This window comes from Pinus tabuliformis, chromosome 8 (genome assembly GCF_031772625.1).
Source record: "Pinus tabuliformis cultivar Carrire ecotype Pingquan chromosome 8, CPIR1, whole genome shotgun sequence".
NCBI classification, from domain to species: Eukaryota; Viridiplantae; Streptophyta; class Pinopsida; order Pinales; family Pinaceae; genus Pinus; species Pinus tabuliformis.
This window is the reverse complement of record NC_142294.1, coordinates 392807611-392813874: the sequence shown is the minus strand read 5'-3', so window position 1 is coordinate 392813874 and position 6264 is coordinate 392807611.

Here is a 6264-nt window from a genome sequence, read left to right as displayed (position 1 = left end):
AGTTACTTTATGTAAAAGTGTTCTCACCCATTATAAAAAGTGAGTCACTTATAATTCTCAAGTCTCTTTATCTTTTATTTAAGTTACAATTTAGTGAGTAGCTCATAAACTACCATTGTAAAAGTGACTTTCACTTATTTATAAAAGTAGGTCACATAAAATGTTTTTAAAGTGAGCTAATTAGATTAAGTTTGAAAGAAGAGGTGGGGGGGAGGGGTGGAATTTTTTTAAATATAACATTTTCATTCATTTCCATACATTTACGCACTTTGTCAGCATCTTCAACAACTTTTCTTCAAAAAGCCATAACTTCTTCATCTGGAAGCCATTTTCAGAGTTGTTATTTTGAATTGGCCTAATTTTTCAAGGTCTTTCCATTGGAACACCTAGTTTCGACATCTACAGCTTCATTTTCTGTTAAAATGGAAATTCCATGCTAAGTTATTTTTGACAACACCAACTACTTCCAATGGTGGTCCTCCATTGTGGATTTACTTAGAAGTAAAGGTCTTTACAGACTAGCCTCAAGCCAAGAATTAAACCTAAAAATGAAGATAAGGCAACCAAATGTGATAGACAATATCAAGCACATGGGTTGATAGGGATGTCTATTTCTCCAGACCTTAGATTCCATATCGCAGAACATGATACCCCTAATGAAGCAATGAAACAACTCACTAAAATTTTTGGTATTAAAAATGAAATTAGAGCCCATCAACTCAAAAATGAGTTTCTTACGTTGGACCCCAATATTTTTTCTTCCATTGAAGATTTTTTTTCCAAGTTCAAGACTCTTAGACTTCTCTTGGAAGGTGTTAAGGTTAAGAAAGAAGATGGTAGCTTTATCTATTCCATTCTTATTAATTTTGGACCAGCCTACTCTGTGTTTGTTTCCACCTTCCATTCTACTAGAGAAGCCTTCATTTCTCAAGGACAAGATTACACGTACCCCTCTTTTGATGCCTTTTGTGATTCTTTAATAAGAGAACAAGAAAAAGTCTTACATCTTGTTCTTCTTAATCTTGGAAACTCTTCTAAGAAAGCCTTAGCCGCCCAACAATAACCAAATTCAAAGAATCCTAAGAAGCAGTATCCTAAAAGGAATGGTCCTAAACCAAACAAGGGTCCTAAGCAATTTCAGTCTCAAAATGAAAAATCATTTCAACAAAATGATAAGGCAGTTAAAAAAAAAAGGGAGGAAGACTGATAGACATTGCCACTTTTGTAATCGAGATGGCCACTTAGAATCCAAATGCTTTAAGAAGATGGAAGCTTTGGAAACATCAATGAAGAAGCATAACATCCATTTGGAGCATTCTTCAACTTCAACTTCATCTTCAGGAATAGTACTTTCTGCATGTGGTTGTCAATCATCTCGATCTGGTTATGCACTAAATGTATCTTCTTCTTCTCATTCTCATGAGTGGCTCATTGATTATGGAGCTTCTTATCACATGGCAAAAAACAAAGCCATGTTTTCTTCTTTAAATGATTGTAACACCAAAAATATATATGTTGGTGATGATAGATCTCTTAGTGTTGTAGGGACTGGAACTTTTCATCTAGACAATGGTCAATTTAATGATGTATTATGTGTTCCAACCTTATCCTGCAACCTTTGTTGAAAAGTGTGCAACAAGAAATGCTAAATTTAGAAAGTGCTAAAAATAGAATTGCTAAAAATAGCATGTCTAAAAATAGCAGTTTGGCCAATGAGCATTTTGGCCACCTTGGGTGAGAGGTGAAATTGCTCAAAATAGCATCTTCTAAAAATAGAATTTCATGGTCCCTTCCTATTTTTAGCAGTCCCTGGTCTAACTATAGGAAGTAAAAATGAATTTGGTCTTAATAGTAGTTTAAAATATTAATTAATTAATCTCCATGAGTTAATTAGTCATGGAAAATTAAACTTGAAGTCTTTGTGAGAACATGCAATTAGTTGTCCCACTGATTGAGGAATTTATCCTTGATTCTCTCCACTGATTGAGGAATTAAGTATGAGTTCTATAATGAGAGAATTAGTTGACTTAGTTTATCTTAGTCAAGTCTAGTTAGATTATTTTAACAAGTTGTTAAAATAATGAGATATAGTTTGTTAATGATTGCATGCATGTGACAACTATTATTTTCAGATAACTGAGTATTCTCTCATGGATAACTGATGCATGTCAGTTCACACAGAGACTTAGTTGAGTTTAGATGTTGGGACAATGTACTGTCAGTTGCTAGGATATTTCTAGTAAGTATTTCTTGCATGGAGAAGGATTTATTTCCAAGAGAATTACGTGATTTAGGAGATTGGAGGACTTGTGGCCCATATATTGAGGCATAGGTAATCTATAATCTTCATCTTCTGATTGCAGAAAGAGCAGGATAGCTCTTGAGCTGATTCTTTTTGTAACCTGAAGAGGATTTCCACTTGATTGATAATACAGTGTTGAGGGTTTTATGTTGGTGCTTTCCCCAGTGATATATCTTGTGTTATGGTTGATTATTTCTCTTGATCAGTTATACGTGTTTATGCTTGATGTTGCTCATGAAATTGATTCTGCTTCCGCTTAATGTTTTGTAGAACTAGATCAAGTATTATGATTTAGTACATTGCATATATCAGTTTTATCTACAGGTGAAATTTCTACATGGTATCAGATCACAGGTGATCAAGGAAGAACAATATACAAGCAAGAGAAATTCGAAGTTTATTATTCGGGATATAAATCTCAAGTTCTTATCACATCCATTTCATTGATGGCTTTTTATGGTTTGAGACTTGAGTATGCCCTTGATGGCAGCTCAAACTACATAGCTTGAAAGGATCACATGGAGGCAGTATTGGAAAATAACGGCCTTAAGGAATTCCTTGATCAAGATGTCCCTAAGCCTACGGATGCTACTCAACTGGCGGAATGGAAGAAGTGTGTGGCTAGAGCTAGGAGAATCATCCTAGAGGGAGTTCGAGATCACATAATCTTGAGCCTCCATGGGAAGGAGACTCAACATGCAATGTGGAAAACATTGAAAGATTGATATCAGAATAGCAATGATCAGAGGAATATGGCACTGAAGGATAAACTTCGCAAGATCAAGTGTGAAAAGGGTGACACTATCTCTACGATCCTGAACAAGCTCACCACCTACAGGGATGAGCTTGCAAGTGTAGGGGTCACTACAGCTGATGATGATATAGTGATTCTAGCACTCGGCCTTACTAAGAGCTGGCATAGCTACCAAGACTCAGTGAATGGAAGGGACAAACTGCCAGATTGGGAATGATTATGGTCGGATTTGATGCAGGAGGAGATTAGATGGAGCACCAAGGATGGATCTTCATCAAAACATGATGATGAAGAGAAATTGGCTTTAGCATCTAAAGCTAAGAAAGGGAAAGGGAAGGCATCTCAATCCAAGTCTTCTCAAGGAGGGAAGAAATTTGACAAGTCGAAGGTGAGATGCTTTCATTGTCATGAGTTGGGTCATTATGATACTAATTTTCCAAAGAAGAAGTCCAAGAAAGTTTCCTCCAAGGAATATGATGGTGATGCACTAGCTTCATAGCTTGAGATGGATTTCTCACTTATTGAATGCATGGTTTCATCCAGCATGGGATGTGTTTGGTACTTGGACAGTGGAGCCTCTTTCCACATGTCAGGTGACAATAATATTTTCATCACTTTGGAGGAGAAGGATCTCTAGATACGGATCGACATGGGTGATGACAGAAAGTACCGTGTCTCAGGTGAAGGTACGGTTGTGTTTCAGAGGGAGAATGGTTTTCCCCTCACTCTTTCTAATGTTATGTATGTACCAGGGTTGAAAAAGAATCTTGTGTCTATTGCTATGCTTGAGGATAAAGGCTATGATGTTGTCTTTAGTTTGGGAAAGGTTTTCCTAAGGCATATCGACAATGGACAAACCAAACAGATAGGGATTCGAATTAAGAATCTCTATAAGTTACAGGTAGAAGATTGTGCTGCATTGAGTTCTAAAGTAAAGGTGGTGCATGGCCAAGATATTGGCGAGTTATGGCATAGGAAACTGGGCCACTTACATCAGGGGCCTTGAAGATCATGCAACAAATTTCTACCGGATTACCCAAGTGTTGTTGAAAATGCAACAAGATGATGGAGCTTAGTGAAAAGAAGTCGCCTTCACTAAGTGGGCCTGCAGGCTTTTTTGGTGCAAAGTCTATTTTTAGACATATGGATCATGGTCTATGAGTTGCAGGATGCTATTTGTGGATGAGTGGTCATGTTGGTAAAAATAGATGGACTTCTATTTTTAGACATATGGGTGGTCTATTTTTAGACTGCCAGGCTAAAAATAGAACAGTCAAATATTATTAGTTCTTAATAATATTTGGACTATAAACATTATCTTATCCTCTTGGAGCACTTCAGTTCGAGCTACAGATGTGGAAAATGCAGCTACCAGAAGGAAATACGCTTTTCTTATGGGTCAGTTGAGCTATTGCATGATGGAATTCAGTTAGAACTCAAGTGATTGAGTTTGGTGGAGTTGATTGGGGATTTGATGGAGTTGTGTTTAGTTTGACTTGGTTGAACTAGTTGTATTTAGTATAACTGCATAATACACTAGTGATGAGTGATGTGAATTAATTGTTAATTAATTCACTAATTATTAACTCATAAAGCAACTAAAGAATACATCAGTTAACTCAGTGCATGGACAGTTCAGTGGAGACAAGTGTTAGAGGTGGGTGAAAGAGTGAGACTGCTATTAGTTGTGACTATAGCTGTACATGAGATTTACACAATCAGTGATTGAGATTGCCAATGAGGATTGCGCAGTACAAGCCAAGGAAAATGAGCCTGGATCATTCCTATTCTCACCTTGGATTGCGCAGTAGAGGTAGGTAGACAACAGAGGAGATTTGAACCTGTGACTTGATTAAGATCTGAGCTAGTTTGTGTGTAGCGGGTGGAGATAGTACTGAGTACTTGTGAGGAGTATTGTACTATGTATTGTTACATGTTCTCTATCATTATAATATACAGATAGTTGGGGGTTTTCAGTTGTATGATTTCCCCGATTACATACTGTGTTAATGTGCGAATGCGATTGATGTTTCATTGTTTTTAATTCCGCAAAATTGATGATCAACGTAGAGGAGGTTATGTATTATGCATGCATTCCACAAATAGTGTATAATCGAGATAATCTCTGTGAATAACTGTCATATTATTCAAAATTTATACATGGTATCAGAGCAGAGTTGATCATCAAATCTATTATTCAGAAAGTGATTACATTTTATTTCTTTAGGAAGAGTTTGTAATCGAGCCAGGTAGCCTCTGGATTCATCCTTCTTTTGGAAGGTGAGATATTCGGTAAAAGCCCATACAGTCAATCTCTGTACGAGAAATACTTTTTTCTCATGAATTTTAGATCAGAAGCAGTTGAGTTTTGAGCTGGTGGAATTTGAATTTGCAACAGTGTTTTCTTGGTGTCAAAGTTGAAATGTCTTTCAACGGATTGCGATTGGAGTATGCTCTTGAAGGTAGCTCAAATTATATTGCATGGAAAGACAGGATGGAGGCGGTGTTAGATGACAATGGGCTGAAGGAGTTCATAGAGGCTGAGGTCCCAAAGCCTACTGATGCTACTATGTTGAGGTTTGGAAAAAGAAGACAACAAAGTGTCGAAGGATTCTGTTGGAGGGCATGAAGGATCACATTGTGTCCAGCTTGCATGGAAAGGCTTCTCCATACTTGATGTGGAAAGCGTTGACAGATTTATTCCAAAGCAAGAGCGACCAAAGGAAGTTCGCGCTAAAGGATAAACTCAGAAACATTAAGTGTGAGAAAGGAGACAATATGCCCAAGTATCTCACGAAGTTCACCCAATACAGGGGTGAGCTGGGAAGTGTGGGGGTGACTATCGATGATGAGGACTTGGTGAGCTTGGATCTTCTTGGTCTTCCGAAGAGTTGGCATTCCTATCAGGACTCTGTCAATGGTTGGGAGAAATTTCCAGGGTGGGAGAGACTTTGGTCAGATCTTGTGCAGGAGGAGATCAGGCAGAATACCAGGGATGGATCTTCATCAAAGGCATTTGATGAAGAAAATTGCGCTTTGGCTACCAAAGCAAAGAAGGGGAATGAGAAGGGCTCTCTTTCCAAATCCAGTTCTTCCAATGATGGGAAGAAGGTTGACAAATTGAAAGTGCGATGCTTTCGTTGTCATGAGGTGGGCCATTATGCTGCAAATTGTCCATGGAGGAAATCTAAGAAGGGATCCAGGGAAG